Consider the following 26,403-nt stretch of genomic DNA (forward strand, 5'->3'; position numbering starts at 1 on the left):
GGCGGCGGCGGCCGTGTGCGAGCGAGATATTTCCCCCCCACCACGACGCGGCGGCAGGTCGCATTCCCGTCGGACGACCGGCCGGTTGTAAACAACGAAACAGACTTCATCCCGAGTTCGGAGGCTTATTCCCCGTTTTTCGAACGTCTTGTGTGTTTGATGCGGAGAGGCGCCCTCCCGCAATAGTGTCTTCCCCTAACCGATAATAGTACAATACATTGCTATACCGTTTTGGGGATTTTGTTTTTCCATAAACTTTTCCAGACACACACATCGTCCGTACTCGTAACGCGGTTATCGTCGTCTCGGAACCGTTTGGTCGCATTAATAAAATGATTGGCCATCGAACTATAATAAATAATAATAATATCGTCGAGTTTCGGTGTAATAATAACAATCGCAATATACCTATTACTGTGTCTGATAACCGATGACTGATGCGCGATAACCCGAGTGCGGCCGGGAATTTGATCGATTCGAGCGCATCATCATCACTGCTGTTGCTATAAAATGTTTACTTGTTTTGGTTTTTTTTTTTTATTAGGTAACTATCATTTATCGTACCCACACAAACGCGAACAATATTGCTATCTAATTGATGATATTATTATTATTATTATTATATGATACGTTAATGATATCGACGGTTTACAATCTTAATACACACACTTTTACGGGCATAATATTATTATTTGTGTTTTTTACCGCTCGCGCTACAACAACAGTATACTGTCTTTCAACAGTCGGCGTTATGATGTATGGTTTCTATCGACTATCGCACGTTCTCACTTGACACGCGACAGTCAATGACTATATTATTAATATATCATGTGATATACGCACAGCGTACAGATCTGCACGGAGACGTCTAAGACTAAATCCGACGACGATTTCTCGAGCGTTGACCCGATTTGACGACGAAAAAAACCGAAAATATTGACAACCCCGTTGAAAAATTCACACACAAACACTTAGATTACTACTACGTCTGTGTTATTATTATTTATTATCGATCCATTGCAGTGCGGCTGTTGTCGACAATATAATATGGTTTTCGGCCGACGAAGAGCCTCAGAAATATTTTATAAATTCGAGTCGGTTCATAGTTCACGGTTTTGTGTAAACCTAATTCCACGATCGTACAGATGCGTCATTACTTTAATTTCTGAATATTGCAAACATGTAAGGTTTTTAAGACATCACCGTGTACTCGTTAAGACAACTGCTGAGCACACTAATACTTTATATAGCCAGTGGCTACCACTCGGGCGGGCAGTGGGCATAAGATAAGTACCGACGCTTGGCACACTTAACAGTTAATACTTTTATAATTATACGCTATAATAAGGTGGATACTCGTGGATGAGGATACTTAATCGGCCTCCGCGGATATGTCCGTGAATCAAAAATCAACAATTTTCAGAACTGTATATTTTTGAATAAAATCCCAAATATCAAATAAATAAAACAATACCCAATATGCATAAAAACACCATTGAGCAGGTACAGGTAGGTAGACGTTATTGGATATTTATAAGAACCCCAATTTCCGTAAGTCAATAACAGGAAATGATAAATATTAAAACGGAAGATTATTATTACACGTCCAGCGCGGTACAATAATATATTAAAATTAAATAATCATCACATCCTTTCATTATAATATCTATTAATAGGGACCAATAAATTATAAAATATTTTATTATAATTCATATTTGAATGGAGAAAAGTAACGTTTTGGTAATTTAGTTTAACTGTACATAATACACAAGGAAAACGTATAAATTGTAAAATGTATATATACAAAAAATAAAAACATTATAATCAAATAAAATAATAAATGATTTTTTTTAAATTAATTCGTAACCGATTTATCAACGGTGAAAAATAACGTTCTATATATAAAAAAATAAAATACAAAGAGAAACTACAATATGGTTCATAATAAATACATATAGATATACGTATTTAATGTATTATGTATATATTTATCTTTTCATACTAATTTGTTCCAATTGTCTATCGTTTTGTTTGACAATATTGCCATTTATACTAGGCTATTTTCCGAGTTTTTTTTATACCACTATAATTAAATATCTGTCACAGAATAATACAAGAAAATACGAATTTTATTGCACCATTTCCGGTGCAGCCCGTTGATGATTTACGCCGCCGTTGGTGGCTTCATTATTGGTTCATAGCTAACATTTTTTTTTCGAAAATAAAGGAGAAACAGTTCAAACCGATTAAAACACAACCGTTCTGGTCCGGTAGTCGTTATATAGTCGAACAAAAAAAAAAACAGCGTTATAGAGTCCAGTTTTTTTTTTATCTGTAACACAAAACGTACGCATCACCACGGTATATGTATTATTTTTGTGTGTATACTTCTAACAGACTAGTCGTTTGTACATAAGACTCGTAAATAGATGTTCACTGCAGCGTTGTGATGTGATTCCTCCGACAGAAGTTGATAGACAAAAAAAAAAATTAAACCAATTACGTCAACGGAAACAAATAAAATCATACCGAATGACAACTATACCACTGCGGCAAAAACCAGAGTCTCAAGAAACTAATATTTTATTTAAGGGTTGATTCGATTCCTGTCTGCTAATGCTATCATTGTTGGAAAGATAATAATATAGTCTACAAATTTCGAAATATTCACCAACCAACCATCCTAACAAAACATTCGCTGCAGGTTATACACAACGAAATAGAATATTACCCGTTAACGAGTCCCAACTCGCGGGTTAAAAAGTTAAAACTAAAGAAAGCGTAATACCGGTTGTAAGTTTACAGCATGATTTCTAAAATCCTTCATCACACTTATTACCCGGTTAAATATTTAGAACTTATCAAATGGAACGATAGATGAAATTTTAGTTAACAGTTAAAATAAAAATAAAAAAAAATGGTAAGACGTTTATTTGTTTACGAAACCTGAATGACGACGAACATTTTTAGGTTTTAGTCTTCACGATCATCATGAAGTACGAACTTCAAAGACAGTCGATGAATATCTACAAATTATATTATATCTAATGTTTATTTAATATTAACTGTGGAATAATATTTACGTTATTGTCAACTTATACCCTAAAGCCTAAATATACAATAACCTTAATCACACTATTTACCATTCCCAATATGAGCTAATTTCACAACAATATATAGTATATAGCCATATAGGTTACGCATAATTTAGGTAAAAATATACTACTATTGACTACATATATTTTATAGGTTTTAAGGATTAATTATCACACTATTAGAGAGAGAGAAAACAACGTTCAAATCAATAGTTTTGGAAAGTATTCGAAAACCACGTAAAATAATCTAGGAGATTGTTAGTCAGATATATTCCAATTAGAAATAATCACGATCTATATTTGCAATCAAATTACTACACAAGCTTAATCACTGTTTTATAGATTTTCCCTTATAGATACTTATTAGAATGGTTAACCGGTTCTGCGGTTAAAACTGGATTCAGCATTTATTGTGAAAAGTCTATTCTATAAAAAAAACTACATTTTTTTTTCTACATAGTGTGGTAGGCAAAAAAAATGGCAATGAAATGATTGTTAGTTAGTATATATAGAATGATTTGTATAAGTTAATTTTACATAACCTAAACAATTATAATGTCAAACAACAACTGATGAAACATTGACTTTAGAAGAATACTTATAGACTATAGTAGTTATAAGTTACATAAGTTATATACTCAGGTATGCAGTTATATGCAGGCATACATGTATAATATACACAGTTTATCCACCGTTTGTGTTTTGTACACATGTTAGATACAAGCCATCGTTCATGTGTTCCATGATTTGAAATTGTATGCTCATCGTGGTGATTTGTACATAATTTAAATGTCATAACACACTTATATATAGTACACTAAATAGATATCAACACTGAGTCGGTGTCTCTATAAGTATTACATTACAGTATTTGTGACGGAGGTCTCATCGTCTTGAAATTGAATAATATAGAACGATTTGTTCGAATATTGAAATATAGCTCATATGAAAATCGCTTCTCTATACGATTACACGCAGTAAGTAAAAAAATGAAATAAAAATATTGTACGTTGTATATGTTACGCCCGTGGTAATGTAACGAATTTATGCATTACACCATTGCGCGTCTTATTAAAATGGGTAAGTACTATGTATTATTATAATTATATTGGTGTCGGTATATTGCTGAGAAAAATATTATTGTAAATTGTTTGTTTACGACTATGCGCGATGGTAATATACGGCGATACAATAACCCAATAACGAAACAACGATTACAGCGCGTGTGGTGTATAATATATTGTAATATTATTGTGTATCCGATTCCTCAAATACGCGTAGGTTATACGGTACATAATATTATAATATATCTTAGTATTCCCGTATATTCTAAATTTTGCGGTCAATCACGTACTATGTAGTATTGAAAATTCTCGGATCACGCGGTGCACGTCAAAATTAATGGACAAAATTAATGGACAGCGGTCACTTGTATTGCGTTTTCAAAAATAGAATTTTAAGTGTGACGAAATTTACAAGCATATAGAGATCTGAATCCCGGGATAAGCGAATGTTTTACACGATCTGACAACACGATGATGTGCATAAGTAAGTCAATAATTCAAACGGAAACATTGGTCTACAAAGACGTACCTATGTATAATGTCGTTGCGAACGAAAACTCGGAAACATATTATATCGATTATATCACTATCGTATGTGTCGATGTATGATCAGTAGTCAGTACGACTAGGATTCCAAGCATTTGCATTAACATTTTCTTCATGTTTTCCGAGCTACAGTTTCCTAACGTAATGACTCTCATTTATAGGACCGATAAAAACATTAAAAACGAGTAGTTAAATCTACTCAGATATGCCATGATTTTTAACCAATATAATATATTATATATAGTCGATATTCGTAATTTTTACTATTAGTTTTATTTTTGTTAAGTGTCAAATAATGAAATAAATCATAATGACTTACCTATATAAATAAGTTGTAATAAGTAATACAATTAAAAACACTTAGCGTTAATTAGTTTATATATCGAATTAATGTTATTATAATTAATACCGTATTTATTATTATGTATAATTAATTGCTGTTTAAGTTGAGTAAATCTACCGGAATTGTTTTTCTCGGAAATTATAAAACATTTAAGGTCAAAAATCGGTAGAATTCAAAAATCGAAATATGATGGCGCTTATAATTATTATTTCACACACACACACACACACACACTCATTAATACATGCCACACTATATGGTTTCGGTATATAATCTAATTTAAAAATTTATCGTGCGGTTGTCGAAATAATGGCATTTGATTTAAATCGACTCGATGACGCCTCAACCTCGCTCCATCGTCATGTATAACTGGATTGTTATTATAAACGTAGAAAGGGATGACTGCTGGGCAAGGCGTCCATACTGTGTATTCTATGTACGCGTAGTGTCTAATGAAATAGCTATCGGTAAACGACAAAGTTTCGCGGTCGACGAGTGAATTCCGCACCCGGCGCGAACCAATAATTGACGACGGAAATCAGTATAGAGTTATATATCGCAGCAGTGCAGTCGTAGCTAATAGGCAAAGTGTATAGTGTCCTAATGTCCCGTTAAAACAATCGAATAACAATTAAAACGTGCCGTTTCTGCGGATCCCGGTCGGATGAATGACGCGACGCTCGGAGCTTATATTTTCGTCTCCGGACGACGATCCTGTTTACGCTGCGCTGCCACGAATGTTATATATATATTATATAATATATAATATAATGTATATATACGACGTCTTCAGGAATCGAACGCATCCGGCGAAATAACACGGTACACGAAATGGGGTAGCCGAATTCGTGTGTAATGTGTGAGTTTTGGTCGGCGAGAGGGTTCGACCCCATCGTCTCGAGGTGAAGTCTGGCAGCCGAGGGCGGTCGCCGCTGCAAGCAGGGACCGGCGAAGACCCCTTCTTTTCATACCGGCCGGGAAAACGCACGGAATCTGAGCGAAATTATTACATTTCGTCGAAACGACTGTTATTACACCTATATACGCGTACACGTATATATATATATATTATATCCCCCATCGACCTATACGCTCGTGTCTACGCGTACACGAGTGGGCAGCGGTGAGTTTGTCGGCCGTGTGGCGTCGGCTGCAGCGTGACGACGGGCAAAAACGTCACCGCCGCACAGCGCACACCGTATGTACACAGTGCGTACACGTACATAAATAATACGCCGAGGGACTATGACGGTGGAATAAAAATTACTTTTCGATCCCGGTGCGTCGTCATAGCTGCGCGGCGGCTGCAGCTGCGTACACTGCGGGACGGGGATTCGACGGCGAGTTATTTCGCGACACTTGTCCCGGGTCGCGCAAAAATATAAAAATGTTTAAAATATAAATAAAAATACCTCAAGACGCGCCGTCCCGCTATCGCCGTGTCGGGTACGACGTTTATGAGTGATGATTTCGATATATGATTTCAGTTGGGTATATATTATTATGCTATACGGCGTAGTATTGGTGATTGGTCAGTGCAGTTGTCTTACGCGATATGACGACGGAGTACGGCCAAACGCTGAATTCACGACACGACGATCGTGTTGGAATATTTCGACTTGACGATAACCTGTGCTATCGAAAAGGTCAGGAGTATCGTTACACGCCGTAAAATAAAGTATCATCACTCTATAATATTAATTCAGAAAATATTCTTCCGTTATTGCATTTATAAATCTAATAACATGCAGTTCGATACATTTTTTGTACAAAAGTTAATACTATGCAAGTTATTTTATATTGGAAATTTTCTAATGTACCATTTATTTATGAGCCACGCACTGGCCAGTGTACTTAAATAATACATTTAAAGAGGATGTGTTTTCTCTGTCTTACATATAATATATACGCGGCCACGAAAAATCTGCATACCGGATTCTTATTACTACAATTTATTTATTAATAATAAAGCGCTGGACAATATTGTCGTTGAGTTCGACGACATTATAAACATGCATGTTCATTTGGTATCATCGCAAACCGAATAGCTGACATCCGGTAAATTTGGACGGAAATTTAACTATTAATTTTATTTGATAGCCTTTTACAAATCTGTACTAGTACCAAAATGTCGTAGAATCAACACTGCCAACACAACGATATTAAAATATGATATAATTAATTGCTCTATTATATCATCACTGACATACCTAATATATAATAGTATAGACTACTATACTGAATTTACACTCTATTACTGTTTAGTATAAACGAACAAAAGTATATTATACGCATTATATTATATAGCAACCGAAGAAATTGCTCATTCTTCGGATTATATATATTATATATTACACACATTACACACAATACGGTATACGAGACAACGACATTTATACGACTGCTAATGGATCTTATTTTCTAAGTAATGTCGTTTTCTGCAAAACCGAATTTGATTTATAGCTCTGGTAGTTTAGTCAATAAAATATAATATATATATATATATATATATATATATATCTCATGAGTACGCGTGTACGTGCGTGCATGTGCTGATTGGAATGACAACTACAACGTTGGGAGGCAGTTGGTCGTGCAATCGCTGTTGGGAATTGTTAAAACCTTCTGTTTTAAAAAAATAAAATAAAGAATTAAATATTGTGCATTAAAAATCAACATTAAACTTGACTCAATTTATATGGCATTTTGTACGAGAATGTGTCACATAAAAAATTAACAATTGCTTAAAAATGGAGAGTATATGTAACAACAATCAATAAAATAATTAAGAATAGGTTCATAGAAACATTCAAATACATAAATATATATAAGTAATTTTTAATAATATATTATGAAAATAACATGATACGAATTAAGCAAAAAAATTATAATATTGCTATTCGTGAATCGTCACATGTTAAATTGAATTCGTTGACTCATTGGAATGGCTTGGGGAAAAATACTATAATCAATTTGAACGACTAAAGGTCGATTAATCGACTGAGAGAAAATATACCTGTAGCATTATCACAAGTCTGTGCTACTTTTTTTTAACAATTTTTTTCGGATGTTTTTAAACGTGTTAAATTTACATCGAGAAGACAACCGAAGAATATTGTAATAAACTGTGTTCTACAATCCACGGCATAATTAATTCGCATTTTTTAAACATCTATTCGTCGGTAAAAAAATACATTTTAGACAGCTGATCGACCAAAACTGACAGACAAAAAGCCTATTGCACATTTAAATAATTGTTATAAGTAGTCACATATAGGTATAACAGTTACAAAATTAAACAGTTAAATACTACATTTACATTTTTAGCTATTTAAACGCGTTTATTTAATTAATGTTGTTGACACGTTTATTACAACGTATAAGGCCAATGTTAAAAATAAATTTAAACTAACTAATTAACATCATGGTATTGGTATGAGAAACAAAGTATAAAATAATCACACCGATAGAGGCGAATAACGGGTGCACTAATATAATTCACGGCGTGATCAACAAAATATAATAATATTATGACTTATGAGGAATATAATATTATATCAAATTAAATTATTAAATATTGAATAATTAAATAATAAATATCACATGTAAAAACACTGAACGAATACACGACATTATATCGGAAGATGATAAAATATGTAGCGTCATGAAAACATAATAAATATAAAATAATAGTTCGTCCTTGGCCAACTGTTAATATTTAGATACGACAATAGTTACAAAGACGAACACAGGTTCGCGTAGTCAGATTACTCAGATTTTACACGTTTACTAGTTGTTTTATATTATGTTTTTTTTACTTGACTTGGCGCCTATTTTTAACAACACTCCATTGTATTTTACAATGGTTTCTTATATATTTTTTTAAAATTCAAATAACAGGCAACAATCGGACGGACGAACAGAACGATATTACCGTCATACCGGGAAATATTATGATACTGAAAAGTCCAAGTCATTCGCAGTCATTTGTAGGCATTCAACGGATATAAGTCTATAAACTGTACGCATAAATAAAGGACTACCACGTGCTAATGTGCTATATGTAGTCCTGCGGAGAATTTAACTACCTATCTTTAGCTCCTATAATATTTTATGCTGCTACTTTGATATAACGCAATACCTCTAATAATTATTGTTTATACGAAATAATGCTAAACAATAGCAATAAATTACACGATCGAGACCGTTGTCATTGCTCTCTCGTACTTAGTAGACTATTGACATTAATTATTAATAATATATATATTATAATAAATTGTCCATTTCCTTTCGATTCTAGTTCTAATCGAACCGAATATATTATTTCAATTAACTGTCGCTAATCGGCGCTCGGTGATCTCGACATACCCGCCAGGTGTGAATAAATAATCGAAATAAATATTACGAGATTCGTTATATGTTACAGTATAGCCACGTGTTTCTTATTTTTGTCGGTTTCGAAAAAGTCTCCGAGGGACGAGTTGTATACTTGTATTGAAGCTTGCCCGAATTTTACGTAAGAAGGACTACAGGACGCGTCCCGAGACTGGAGGGCACCCGTGCGTATCCAATTTTCAAATCATTATATAGTCCCCCGACCGACTGTAAAACATAACATATATTATGCAGATAACAAAAAAGGACTGTATGCACTTATCTGTTGCCGACAAACAATTATAAGAAAAGATTTGAAAACACGGTCTTTAAAATCATAACATTATACAATATAATAACACGTATTCAGAGCCGTTCCGTGGGGGGGGGCATGCGCCGCGGGCGCATGGCTTAAAGGGGACGCCAAAAAAATTGAAATGCATAATGATAAATAAAATAGGGGGCGAATATTTTTAATTTTGCCCTTGACGCCAAATCTTAACGGCACGGCTCTGCACGTATTTATATTTTACGGGATCGCGTGCTCTCCGTATAATATAATTACTATGGTTTCCGCCATCACATTCAACGACGCTGCGTGGTGATGCGTACTGAAGGGGATTCGTTTTCTTACCAGTCAAAATTATTTCTTAAAATATCCGCCACCGCCTCTGATGACTATGAAAACGAGTGTGCGAACTCCACAAAAACCCAGTAAACCGATGAACCCATATACTGTATATTATTATGCTGAACGCGTGAAATAACGTTGAATTGCACGTTATTATATTTAATGAACAGTATGAACAGTATAACTATAAAGACAATAATATATTATTTTATATGGTATAATCATGATCAACGACGAGGAGGAGTATTTTTTCCCTTCTTTAATCGTCCATTATAATTGCATTGAAGAATATAAATGTATATAATAATATACGACGAATAGTGGAGTGCATTAAAAAATGTAAATTATTGGAATTGTACGCACTGACAACACATTATATTACCATAAAAAATGTGTTGATTCGATTGACACTGCGAGGTTACATTATATGATTATCGGTATTATACTCGAAAGTCGAAACAGGCATTAAAAAACAAAAAAAGAATAAAAGCGGTATACATCGTCGTTTACGTAATACACAATGTCATGTCGAGTTTTTTTACATTATTATACGGACATAAACAATATTCCGGTGCGAGATCCTTTTTTGGCGGAATGAGGAGGAGTCCTAAACGTCGTAGGATTGTGTCGAGTGTAATGTTATATTATAATACATATACGGAACACAGGACCGGAAACGCGCTCGTTTCGTACTACAATATGATAGGAGTTTAGGACTGTATAAAACACAGTACAAACGGCAATTTGCTAGATGAAAAGTCAACGGCCACAGAACAAAATATAAAATATTTATCTAGATGAGCATTAGAAACAGACACATCTGTTTTCGTCTACACGAGATAAAGTTGGAGTTGTATTTCGCCACCAAATAAGGATTTTATTTATTAAATTTTATCGTTTCATACATTTTGATAACCACTTTAAAAGTACTTTAAACTTTAATTTAATGGCAAGTATATTTCATGCAATAATTTTTGTTCTACTTCAAATTTGTTGTAAGTTACTACTTGTAACCAGTGTAAATATAATAAAATGTATTTGCTATGTTATATTTTATAAATAATATACATACAGTATACACATTCATTATAATTCTACAATTTAATTAGAAATTTCGTTTACTATAAATTGCACATGCCTAGTATTATTGAAAAACAGTTCTAAAAATATAGTAGTTAAAAAATCATTATTAGTCCCTAATTAATTATTTTATGTAAATTTAGTCGTGTTTTTAAAATTGTATGTTTTGATTATTATTTTTTTTATGATATGGTACTTTTATATATTTTATAGAAATAGTTAATTTCAAGGGGAACTAAACAATACTTAACAAATAAAATTCTTCTATGGATAAGAATGAAATAATTAATTTTGGTAAAAACCTCGAAAAAACTTTAAAACCTACATATTAATACAATTATAATTAATTACAACATTATGACAACTAGAAAAACTGCTACAGATGACGACGACGATGTCATTGCACCGTGTTTTTTAATTTGTTCGACCGGCGGGGGATCACCACTCCACTCACCACAATAATAACAATAATATTATTATTATATTGTGGCTGTTAGTTGTGACTAACTCGCGGTGAAAACAAAATTAGCGACTCTATACTCCGTAACGGTAAGAGCCAAAAGGAGTGGGGCGTATATTCTGCGATAGGAGGGCTCTCTGCTAGATATTTCTTAGCATATATTTATTATTTAACCTATATTTAACGATTTCAACCATAAAGTTGCCCCCCACCTGATTACTACTGCTACTCCTTTACTAGTCATCCATTTTTATAATACTACTCTTCGAAACTCGATAAAAATTTATCGCTGTTATCGGTATTACATATACATTATACATTGACACACGGTATACATTGGCATACTATTAAAAAGTCGTATAATATACGGAATATGGTATGAAAATAATTACTAGCATTTAAATAATTTTATAGTATTACCCAGACACCCAGTATTATAGTTTCATTTACGGGTCTTAAAACAATAAAACCGAGAAAACACTACAATAAGTACCCACCTACGTTTTTCTTCGTGCAATCAACCCGACCCCTCTAACCGGCCGGCGGCGGCGTATACTCTCAACGATGTTTACATGTTTTATTTGTATAACGAGTCTGGTCGTCTGTGCACATACATTTCTACAAAAGTTTCGAAACTTTTCGGGGCATGGCGGTCGTGCAAATCGAAAAAATGTCCGATTCCGTTCCGCCCATACACATACACGACGACGATATATACGTGACTAGGTTAATATTAGATCCGTAACGGGATTGGTAAAAATATAATAAAACTTTGTTCTCCTCCCCTCGCAGACCGTATACGAAATCCGTGAATAATGTATTTATTTAATTCAAAATCTCTCTACCGCCGGACTCAATAATAAGACTTGACGATGTAATATAATAACGCTGCATATATATACGCAATAATAATATCGTGTCCGCTACTGCACCAGTAAATAGGTAAATGCGCATATAAAATTAGATAGATAATCGATTTCGGACAAACAGCGTCACGCGGTCGAAGTATATATAAGTCGTATATAATATTGTGTATATAGGTAGATATAATATTATACATAAGATATTAGTCGTCGGGCGCAAACCATTATTGCGCGAGAGGGATTTATTCGATTCGAGTAAAACTTGTTGTTCAAGGGTAAGCACGCGGCCGTCGTGCGTATAAATGTGGGGCAATATTGTAATCATTACCTATTATTATATATTATACATAACTATATTATTCATACAATGAGATAATTTCGATTACAAATACATAATAATAATAATAATATCATATTTAATCTATTCGCATATATTATATGTGTGTGTGTGTGTGTTACCACAAACTAATAATGCGTTCACTTTTTTATATTATTGTATAAGGTCAAAGGTTTTGGAAACACGCGGACCTGGAGAAGTCACGCCTGCGAACGGGTTATTATTATTTTTTGTCCGATCCTTCCAGTGAATTACACAAATACAAAGTTTGTACATGCGAGCGCGCGCGCTTGTGCGTGTATACCGGGTTATTGCGGTCTGACTGGTATATAAATGCGGATCAACGGTTCCGGTTCAAAACAATATATTCGATTTGCGGTTCCTAGTCATCCGCAAGTGTACGATATAACTCATCAGACCGTATAACTTCACACGGTGTTCCTATCCTGTCTTGTAGGGGCCGTTTACAACTGGCGGATCGTTACACGGATGAAAGAAACAAAAACCGGACAGGATACTGCCATGACCGGACGCTGGACACTCGTTTCGCTTCGCTCACCTCAGTCGAGAACTCAAGATATTAGTATGCTATGCAGGATAGTCGCTTTATGTCGCTATATTGTTGAAGTTTTTGAAAGGTGCGATGGCCAACGGGCGCAATCGTCGCAATCAAGTGGAGATGAAGTTCTTTCAAAATGTTTATCAGAAAGAAATAAAATCAATTGTATACGTAAATTTATAATTGAACTTTTTAATGGTTACTCACATATTGTCCCGAACCATAAAATTGTATTAATTTTAATAGCCCCGAGTGTAGAACTAGGTCAACTACTGTTTATATGTATTTTCTCAAAAAACGAAACACGTTTTAGTTTATTCAATCGATGGATGTCATTATATTCCTAAGCTAATGAAACAAAAATTGAATTATTTAAATTTAATGCCATTAAATCCTTTGAAGTCGTCACGTTGGTGTATTATTATGTGTTATAATATTAGATTGTTCAACATGACATAACCATAAAGAGTATAGACCTACAAACAGTATAAACCAATTAGTTTATATTACAATTTACAAATTACAAGTTTACAAGTTTATGAACATAACAGGCCAAACCAATAAACTACTATACACATGGACCATCTGATCATAATATGATACATAATACGGCGCAGTGTGTTACATACTAGAGAATAATGTAATATATAAACACAGCAGATAGATATAGTAACAGAGAAACGATAAGTGTACTAGTAGGTACAATGTTCGTGCGCGACTAGCCCACTTCAACGGTCTTGAACAAGTCGTCGTCATATGCACTTGTAGTGTATTATTATTATATGGTATAGGTATGATTACTGATAAGTATACTTGGGCGGCTACTGTGTAAGCACACGTGTGTGTTTAAATTACACGTGCGAGAGAGTTTGTATTTTATGCGCTAATAAATGAAACAAACGCAAATTTTTTTTTATCAAACGACAATTTCTACGTTTTTACATAATATAGTTATGGATAGGCCTTCGAACAGTTCGAATTCATCATACGGGAACTAACATAGGAACGTTTTAAGGTTATAGAGGATGATAATCACAGAATATTCGGTCAGAATAATAGAATTTATGAAAAGTTCCTCACCTAAATGAGAGAGGTCGGTAAAAAATAGTCATTCTCTCTACTCCGACCCGGCACGCGTACCTCTATTTTTTCAATATAGACATGGCCTATCCTATCCATTCTTTTATAATATATATGAGTTTTTATCCGGGTTATTTGTGAGCGAATGTGTGTGGCTGTGTCCGAGGAGGAAGTAGTAGATAAGATAATATTATATTGTGTCCACACACTCGCGAGAACGTCATGTATGTGCACGCACGATTCTACTATTCTAGTAGCAATTATTCTAGTTTCAATTAGCCTAAATAAACATAAAAACGCGTTGTAGGTTAATGTTTTTTATTCCATTTTTTTTTTGTTTCTACGAACAACATCTCGTATAGACATGTTTGTGTGACTTATTCCGTTTGACGATTAGTATTTTTATTTTAAAATACGTTCACGATTAAAACATTATATAAATCATACAAATTGAATCGACCGAGAAGTATAATATAGGTATTAACTATTAGCTGCAGTAGAGGATTAGTATTACATTACGTGCTTGGATTGAAAATTGATAAACTCTATGCGCCATCTACCGGACGCGCTAGACGACGCGCGACGGTGACCGCGCATAAGCAAACGGGACAGAGATCGCTACAGTCGCATTTATGTAATTGTGGTCACTCTGCGTTAGATTTGAGGAAAACTATAACTTACTAATGCAGCGGTTCCCAAACTGTGCACCGCGGTGCCCTAGGGGCACCGCGAGCACTTCCCAAGGGCACCGTGGTCTACGTAAAATTGGTTATCAATGAGTATTTTTTTTTGTTCTGTCTTTCGTATTATTCACAGCAGGGCACCGTGGCTAAATTGGGTCCAAAAAAAGGCACTGCGGAAAAAAAAGCTTGGGAACCGCTGTACTAATGTATTCAATGCAAAAATGTTATTGGATTTCGTATGTTTGACCCCGAGTTTTTTTTGGGATCCAAACGTGAAACGTCGCTTGACAGGAGAAAAAACAGCGAGGGATCGATGATAATATATTTTATAATTTTAATATTTTATCGGCTGATACTACGCAACTAAGACCGCAACAGACTAATAATTGGCATTGAAATACTTAAGAAAAAATATCGCGGGCCAAGTATTCAGCGAGACTATTAAGAGGATTACTTACTTGGCTGTAGACGTTGGATCCATAACACGAACTGTTCCAACGAAAAAATAACAAACAGGACATAAAAATATTGTTAGATACTTAGATAGAAACGTTAACTTTAAAATAGTTGAAAATCCGAATTACTGTAATATTTTTCGAACACTAAGTAAAATGTTCTCTAAATGAATAAATCATTCTCAACATTCATATAATGAAAAATGCATGCTCTAGCACATGATATAAATATAATAATGAATGCAATTTCGCAATATGCGCGGTACATTTTTTATGTGCAAATACCAAATAAATCAAAAGTATAGTCACGTATTTAAGGAGATGTCATCGCCACGACCACGCCCCGCTTTCAAAGGGTTTGTTATATAGACCATTACAATGAAATATTGAGAACAATTTAAATTTAAAAATTTAAATATAATACTTAATATATTTAATTCATCTTTAAAGGCTCCATCTCACGTTTCAGTAAAAATAGTAAAATATTGTTGATTGTTACGTAACAAATTGCAGAAATAAATTTAAAGAATCCCGAGGGAAGACATGTGAAGAATACATACATATTTTCACACGAGATTCGTAATAAGTGCAATAATAAGACCGTCTCTAGCCATAACGATAATATTATATTATATTTGCAACAGTATTACATAATCTTTTAAAGGTAAACTAATACTAATTAAAATAATAATAATAATAATAACTACCTAACAATATTAAGGATTTTTATACAAAACTGTCTGTTATTGCGCAGATTAGTGTGTCATCTGTCTCATGTGAAAAATTGAAGTCATTATGTATGTCTGTAACCTTCGCTGTTATTTTTTTCTGGCAGAAAATTATGTAAATAAGATTTATTACAAAATATTTCATACTTATACATATAATTTTTATTATATGTTTCTCTTTAGTTTTTAAAAATGGGATTAGGGGCTTGGCTGTATAATTAATACTTACATCGATTGCACGCATATGATTCAAAAACTAGATATTTAAATAGTTAGATTATCTCATTCGCATTAGACATGAATTTACGATATTTTCAGATAAAAGCTTCACGAACATTTTTAATAAATAACATATTATAATACCTTATACAACATAGTACTATTAGTAATAGTTGTTCAAAGTAAATATATCAAACTTATTAACCTGACATATACCTCACATTCTCACATTTATTTATCATAATATATATATATATATATATATATATATATATTATATATATTGTACCTAACCTAGGTATAATAGAAATAAATAAAAACTATGACCGTATTAGATTTCTTTACATATAAAAATGTACTTTACATAATTTGATACTTTGATGTTTATTTATTTTGTATAATTTGTAATTTTCTACATCAATTACATCGGAAATCGACAGCCTTGTAATATGCCACGTGTCTATCCTAATAACATACATATAGTGAACTTTCAAAATGTTATACCCTTAAATTCAACATAAACACTAGCCTAAAAGTCATTAATAAAGTCATTTAAGGTTTACGTAAACTGTATAATATTACATAGTCGTGTTTTGTTTCAACAACAACATAATTCAAAATATATTCACATGGCATAAGTACACAATCGAAAGCGTAACACACCTACGCGACGTGTGAATTGGCGAAAGCGCACGTTAATTTGATGGAAAACAGAAGTCGTGCGAAATGTACGTCTTATATTTTATACATATACACACAATTATGTGGTAATATAAAAAAAAAAATGTATCGTCCCGAAACGTTACATGTGTTTTACAAAATTCAGAAATGGCTAACAAATGTATTCTTAGAACAATTTCCATAACATCCGAAATTATTGATCTTTCGCATTTCACATTTTCCACGTCAAACGTGAAACTTTCACCAGCATCTTTTTCGAAAAATCCTTTTGTAAGATCTGCACTAGTAATTAATATCTACTACGATCGTTAACTAAAAGTAGGTCGAAAGGGTGTTAGAAAAGAAAAATATTAAAGACCTGCATGTTTTCTGTACCATAATATGTACTAATAAAAACGACTAATGTTCTACAGCCGCATGTGAAAAATTAACGAACCAATAAAAATAAAATACAAATCGTATAGTTTTGTATAACAACGATCGTGTTCGATTTGTTTTTACGCCCTGCGTGCATGTTGTTACCGATATATACATATTATACATTATACGTGTACATTGTTATAAACATACGCACTCCCGCGAGGAGTTCTTTTTACGATAAAAAATACATAAAATAAATTAATACAATATATATATCATAGGGCAAGCCAACAGTGCGAATCGTGAAAACTTTTAAAACCTTTCCGGCGGGCGTGACAAATCGAATTAGCTCTTCCCACTGCACCCGAAAAACGGTCGGACGATTATTTCGCAACGTCGTTCATATTATACACATTGCGTATTACAATATTATTATGGCGTACCAGCAGCAGTTGTAGTAGGTATATAAAATTATAAACTACGTGGTGGCGGAGGCTGCGGCGGCAAAGAACCCATCTCTATATATTGTGTTTAATTTTAAAACGACACGGGTTAAACACAACAACTGCTGCAGGTACCTGGTACACGCAGCAGCCGGGACCTGCACAGCGGAATTATGTTGACAGGAGGAGGGTGGGACCGCAACGATTTTTTTTTCCGATTGTTATTGTTTTTGTTCGTGATTATCGCGGGCGTATAATGCGATAATGCATTCATTTCAATACGAGTCTCATAATGAGATATTGTTGTTTTTATACGTACACAATACATACATATATACGTTGGACATTAGGACCTGGCGACGCTGAGACAGACTATATATATATACAATAATTTTGTATATATTATGACGAGCTCCGAGAATGGGCGCCAAATATAAAAACAGTGCATATACGAGTGTATATATACGTAGACACAGTAATCGAGCTTGTTGTGATTAAGATGAGTTTTTATCGGCAGCGTAGGATGATAGAATCGTGATAAAAGACACTGCTCTGACCATGACTAATAGAACAATGAAGTTTCTTGACCCTGTCGAGTGTCAGCCGTTCGTCTGCACACATCGTAAATGTATGGCGACAGTATATATATATATATACACACGAAATAAATATAAATCGGATTTTTCGCCCATCATAGGGTGCGGAGGGGGTGGTTCGGATGCAGAGCAGACGACGTGAAAACGGATGGCCAAATCGGACTAAAACAATTGGACTGCGGCAAACGACCTCTCGCAGACCATCGCCACCGCGGTCGAGTAAAACGGTTTCACGTTTCGCTATTAGCAATATACAAAATATATTTATATTATTAATGGCGGTATCGTGTTAATATTATATATTTTTTTCGTTTTTTGTGAAGTTTCTTGCATATACGACGCAAACACTCCACGGTTACGCGATTAACTAACAGAGTTTTGAGGAAGGTTTTTGTTCGTCGGCGGATCGTCAGGAACTTACGCTTGAATAGTGAAGTTGCTGCAACGCGTATAGAGACGAAATCATAAAATGACAAGTCGCTGTATATGATGAAGGTCGGAGAGAGATGTGAAGTTTTAAATTTTTTCACTGTTCGAATTAAACGAACCGTGGTTTATTACAACTGCCAAGGTCGATGGAATGATTAATGGAAGAAAATAAACGCACAACCACTAAACCACACACGCACACATTAGGTCACTGACGAGAATGTTTGTGTTGTCGTATATATATGGCGGAACTGCGGAAGCGTTTATACAATGCGACTTAAATACACGCCACGTTTCTAAGTTCTGTGAACATTTTATTTTTCTAGGTATCTCTATGGTTATTATTATTTTCAACCATAATCCGAACACACGCGACTTCTCATCCGAACAATGGTTATGTATACATAGGAATTCAACACCGCCGTTAGCCCGGCTTATATGGCACAATGTAATGATATATCGAGACGGCGGCAACGACTGCCGCACTTATATGGTTTCCCGCGTGCCTATCAATTATTATTATAGCAGCTTAAGGTTTGTTTTTTTTTGTTCTATTACTGTTATATTGTTATCCAATACACGGCAGTGTGTATAAATCGTCGAATTCACAAATAAATCAATTGTGAACAAAAAAAACTCACTAACATTTGCGAGACCCGAGCGAACACCACAGCGTTTTGTTCTACACAACATAATATACACACCGATTCGACGCCACACGAGTTTTTATTAAATGGATTATAAGCGTGTGGTTCGTAGACGAATGTGATCAGTACAGTAGGTTACACGAGAGTACGAGACTATAAAACATTCGCACGACATCTGAGTTGCCACGGTGTACCGACGAAATATCTACAAAAATCTGTTATTCTACACATACGCTTTCGTAATATTTATTTGCGTTTTGTTGAAATATGTGTATTATAATTTTTATCTTTACGACACGCGACGAAGCTCACACGTTTGTCGTGTGCCTGTCGCGACCCAACAGATTTATAATAAAACGAAAAATTATGGCTTTTTTTTTATAAAAGCATGCCCACACCAGAACACACGTCGACAACGTTTACCGTGTGGAAAATAAGTTTCACTATATAAAGTATATATATCTATGAGAGATTGCGGTCGAAAATTTATCACGTTCGCACATTTTCTTTCAACATAACTCGAATAGTCGTTTATTACATTATTATAACCACGGCACCCGGCAGGACACGGTGAAGGGCGGCACCACATAATACGAGTAGTATATGCATCTCTGAGGAACCGCGGACGTGAAATTTATGAACGAGTTCAAATTTAGATTTTAAAAGCTCAGAGTTTAATAAAAGATTACAGCCATTATTCAAGCGGTCGCGGCATCGGAATCGTCTTATTTTAATGTTGAAACGGTTCCAAGCACAACGTTGTTCTTATAATATTATATTTCTCGTGTTTACACTTTTACAGCACAGTCCATTATAATTTTCAAACATTAATAAACTATATGTATAAAAGTAACTGCGATTTTTAATCGATATTGTCTAAAATTAGCTCAACATCCGCAATCGTTAAATGCTGGTAAATGATCATTAATATTGTTGTTAACGGCTGCCAAGCATACAGACATTTCATTTATCATCAACTCTGGAAAAAGACGATTGGAAATAATGACAATAATATTTTGCCTAGGAGAATAGTCGTAGACGGATATCGAGACTAAAAAATAATACTAAACACAGATGAACAACGGCACTCTTTCCCTAACTATATAATGTATGAAACGATCGTGCGATAAAATCACAAGTCGATGAAAAATTACTCAGTTTTTACCAACTCGACGGTATCGTACATCAATAAAATTTGCCAATAAAACAATTGTTTTTATTTTTATTACAATCATTATTTCTTTATTCGGTTGGTTGATTTAAAATTGATCGTTAATTTATTTTGTTACGGCGGTGTACAGCTGCTACCACTCCTGGCGGACTCACTTTAGTAGAAATAAATGTATTTTTAAGTGCTAGGTATAAGCTATATACAAAGTATTGAAAGAAGGGTGCTATAAACTATGTAGTGTGAAAAAAATTTTCCCAGAAACATCAAAAATCGTTGTTTTTTGACCAACACACGTTCTTGATTCAACCACCTACTACCACAACACTACAAACAAGACGTGTCAACACAACGGCGGCGCCATAAATATGTGTAGAATATTTTAACATGTTGCTCGCGGCTGTATATTGTATACACCCGTACACTCGACGGTCCCCGACGATGAAACTATATACACCGAAATCCTCATCCGCACCGCACCGGTTCCGTCGACTACCGTTTTAGCCCGCATGGTACAGCAGTAGTCGGCCGCTCTTATACGATCCCTTATTATAATAATATTATACAAACCGGAGGCCACCCATTCCGCCACCGTAATTCTCTTTGCTGTTAAAATCACACATCTGTTTTTGGTTTCTAAATTTAATCTTTTCCTCGCACACGGCCATTTACCGTTAAGACGCGTACCAATAATAATAATAATAATAATAAGAAGAAAATGACAACCCGGTCTTCTGTCGACGGGCGATACAGCGAAGATAACGAGTACAGATCGAGCACTGTGACTGGCCATTGTTCTTCCGGTTTCGGAACACTATCGTCCTCGTATCCCTCCACGTGCATGCGCAGTGTACACCACAACTACTGTATTATACATAGTACATTCTATCATCAATCTCGGAAACGGCTTTTATTATTTTCATTGTACTTATAATTAGAAGTCTCTCCCTACCCTATATGACGCTATGAAGAAGAGTTGGCCCGAGTTCAACTAAAGTAAAAACCGTATTTCAGCTGATTATTGCTACGCGTTCTCCGCATGTAATTGCCGTGCTTAAAAGCGTTTTTGTTTAGACAACAATAATAATACAAGTGGCAAGGAGGCGATCGTGTGTAAATTACATATATTCGTACTGTTTTCAAAACTCGTCGCCGTTATTAAACTACGTGGACACATAGTAATAGTTTTATACTTATTTTTTATATATTTTGTCGTTTCGGTCGGAATTGGCGCGGAGGAGTAGCAGAAACCCGACGATGCCCACACCGCTTATCCGTCATCGCATTTAACCATTTTTAGACGTATACCGGTATACCTATAACGGGAGATTCGCAGTAGATAGGATATAAAATATAAATTTTAAATTGGAAAGCGTTTATTTTCTATTTTATTTGATAACCCTATGGCAACCCAAGGGAAATTGTGCGTTTTGTCACTGTTTTAACACCAAGTCTACAACTGGAATACTTAAAATAATTACGTATTACACAATGCAATATTATTATTTATTATGTAGTCATTTTTGAGTACTCGAGTTATAATTACTAAATACACGAATGCTTAAATTTAAATAATAATAATATTCCTAATGATATTAGGAACTAGGAAGGTTATATTAATATTTAATAAACACATAATGATAATGTTAAGGTCAAGCCGTATTATTATTTTAGTTCTAATTCATCACTACTATTATTATTATTATTTTTTAATTGGAATCATAGAAACTGTGTATACATAAAAGTTGAATAATGACGAAAATTTCATAATAGAAATATAATATAATTATTAATTAAAATTTCATGAGATTTCGAGTAGAATACCAATGGTATTATAGTATTATATCATAGATTGTGACATGTGAGACAAAAGAAAATATTCGTATTTATATCACATAATATGTACACATATTAATATTGTCCAAGTTTATTTTTGATATGAGCTATATGCACAATATATTAGTATTAAATATTATATTAGTTAAATTACAAAACAGAAGTATTTTAGGCATTTAATCGATTTCCGGTACAGCCGTCGTTCGTCGAAGTCGGTTATAACAGTCATAAGTTAAATCATTGATTATAAATACCAGTATTTAATATTAATAATCAATGGTTAAAAGTTATATAATATTATTATAAATATTATAACGTGCACGACAAACGAGAGGACGGAGTTGTACACGTACACCGCAGCCACACGGGCTACTGCAGGCACGACTATATTATACTGTATTACTACTATTATACCTATTATCTACTACCTACAACATGTCTCTGACGACGTTATTAATATAATTTTTCATCGTACATTTCGCCTAATCCGTGTAATCTCGTTTGGTTATCCGGGTGGATAATATTTGTTCCAAAAATAAATTGTCTGCGGCTAATATTATACAACTTTGACCTATTTTTAGCCAAAGCAAAACTTGAGCTTTTGAATATCTGGACCGTATTTAATACAATTTTGAACGCCGGCCTTATTTTTCTTTTTTTGTCTGACAGTTTCAGCGATAGTATTATATAATGTAAATTCAAGACGAAAAAAAATAGTGCGAGAACTTCATTAGGTATTTTATTTGAATTGACCATTTTCATATTATTTTGTCTCAACAGCGTTTTAATAAGTATGGTCAACACTTCGACGTTATATGATTTCTTAATTTCATAACGGGCATAAAAATGTAAGCATAAGAAGTAAAATGGTAGGATATAATGCACAGATACGGTTTTGATTGAATGGCAATTAGTAATTATGTAATACATAGTGCGTCAGTTTACAATATATGTACGTCCAGCCGTCCAGGCAATGACTGGGCCAATTAGGTGATTTTATTAAAATTGAAAATACAGATGGGTATCATGGGTAATATAATTCCCTAGGGCTTATATTAAGTTATAATTTTACAATACAATTCTTATTCAATAGGCTTGGTCCGTTCTATTTATAATTTCTTAATTTAATAATGCCGTTAGTAAAATTCAGAAAAATAACTGGTTGCCAGAAACTTAGAAATAGATTAATAATTATTTTTCTGATTTGAATTGAATAATTGAAACATATTTTAATATAGTGTATAAAATATAAATACATATCATAATGATTTTTGATTGATTCATACAGCATAAACACACATTCTAAAATTAAAGATAATACATTATGGAGTTTAATAATCAAAATAATAAATTTTAAACAAAAATTCCAATAGCTCACTATAAATCTAAAATGTAATTAATAATAAATTGTATATAACATAAATAATTTATAAATATATATTATGTTTTTATTTAGGACGTCATACCCGCATGTGTTGTCTCTGTCTTATTAACGTACATCATAGCAATTTTGCGTTCAACAAAACACATTTTGTGATGTTAGCTTTAATATTATAATTAATTTACCTATTATAAAATTCAAAGGTAAGAATATTATCTAGAAAATGACTTATGTTTTTAATGATATCATTGTGAGTTATAGGCTATAGCTATGTAAAGTATTAAAACTTTAAATGTTCTTACACATAATTACGTATTAATTTTTGTAACGCTTTTAAGAATCGACTGAAGCTTTTCATTTAAAATAATTGTGTAATTGTATGCTACGAGTACTAAAAAATGAAATGTTTCTAATCAAAATAAGTACATGTACTATCTAAAACAGCGTTTTATTTATTAAAAAACAAACACAACAAAAATAAACCATGTAGCATAGCACTAAGTAAACATTGAAAATAAATTAAAATAATAATTAACATGTACCTATTATAAAATAAATATATGATTCACTAAAATGTAAATTAATTCACTTTAGTTTCATAGCTCATTAGTCAATGGTCATAGAACATTTAGAATATAGTATAACAGTATTTAAGATCATTCAATAATATAGCTCGTATAACACAGAGCCACAGAGGATAATAAATAATTATTATTAAATTATATTTCCGAAGTTCAATAATATTTTTTATCAGACGTGTTCACAAAATTGTATGTACTTAGATGGTAACGGTCAGTGGATAAGATTCCACTAAATAATTTAATTCAGAAATCATAGCAATCGGTTATACATTTTCGAAGTTATTCCAAATTTAATTTAATTTTTATGTCGATCGCTAAATTATTATTAAAGATTAGTACCGTAAGAAGATTAAAATTTGAAAATATTCAAGTTATAGATAAAAAAAATATCTCATACGTTTTAAAATTTAAGAACTACTCATTGGTTTGACATAAAATAATTGTCAATATAAATAAATTAAAATAACCAGTAATTAGTATTGAACGATCAAAGAGCAACAACTGTCGACAACAAAAAGTCGTAACTATCGGAAAAATTCTATTTCGCATATTAAATTTTATGAATTATGGTTTATTATTATTAGCATGCCACAATCTATTTATATACATAACATTATAATATTATACCTGTTTATGTATACAAAACAGTTATCTATGGTAGTGAATTTCGGTTAATAGTTTAATAATACTAAATTTTAAATAATATTCCTTATAATATATTTTATAAATCTATAAATACAATTTAAAAATAATATTTTAATATGATATTAGTTATGAGTTTATGACGATCATACTTATATGCATATATTTAATCTAAACGACTGTTTATTGTTTACTTAACTTAATACCAACTGTGGATTCAGCCGATTCAGCAGGAGTCAGTTATCTAATTTTAATACTCCTGAAAGTCCAAAATATGGTCAAGATTTGAAATATATAAAACGCATACTTTGAGTTGTCACACTACGAAGTCTTATCATCGGTTAATACAATTTAAGGTTTTGACTTTTGGCTTTAAAAAACATAATTTAATAGAATATTTATAGACTGGTTGATCAAATTAAATTTAAAAAAATGGCTAGCTGGTGGCCTATCAATCACCTAGCACAGATGATCTTGACAGCAGTTCCTAGTAGATGCTTATTCGATTACATAGTATATTATTTTCAATACATACGTAATATTATGATGTCGATGGTATAGTATTTGAATAATTTTAAGAGCACTAGCTGTAGCAGTTAATTACACACTTACACCGTGTCGCTTATAGATACCATAATAATAACAATTATTATTATATACCTACGCACCTATCGATTCGTTTGCCTATAAAACTTTTATCGGGTAATTTAGATTAAAAAAAAATGTATATATATCCAAGGCGTGTAATATACTCGATGGCATAACATAATAGGCTCGTTATTATTATTTCCTATACGCTACTCGTATAATAGAAACATTTCTCTAAATAAATGCGAGAACGTACTCATATGTGTATAACGTTCACAAGCAATTAAAAACACTAGAGATCGCCGCGCCTAGTTTCAAAAAGTTAATGAACACAATATATAGGTAATTAAGTAAATGATGATTTCAAACGACGTCGAAGCAGCACGCTTGTTGTACAAATTATTCGATAAAATTTGTCATTCGAGCACCCGAACAGCGTCGATTTTTCAATAACGCCATCCAAAATTCGAACAAAACAAAAGGAAAATGTACCGTCAGATCACGACCAATTCAATGACAATATTATGAGCTCTG

General features: G+C 33.2%; 1 protein-coding gene across 3 annotated transcripts in view; it reads right to left on the bottom strand.

The window, feature by feature from the left end:
• The window catches only part of LOC132917692 (ras GTPase-activating protein raskol-like), a 130,055-nt gene that overhangs the window by 21,752 nt on the left and 81,900 nt on the right, over positions 1-26,403 (bottom strand). The window lies entirely within an intron of this gene.

This window comes from Rhopalosiphum padi, chromosome 1, assembly GCF_020882245.1.
Source record: "Rhopalosiphum padi isolate XX-2018 chromosome 1, ASM2088224v1, whole genome shotgun sequence".
NCBI lineage: Eukaryota > Metazoa > Arthropoda > Insecta > Hemiptera > Aphididae > Rhopalosiphum > Rhopalosiphum padi.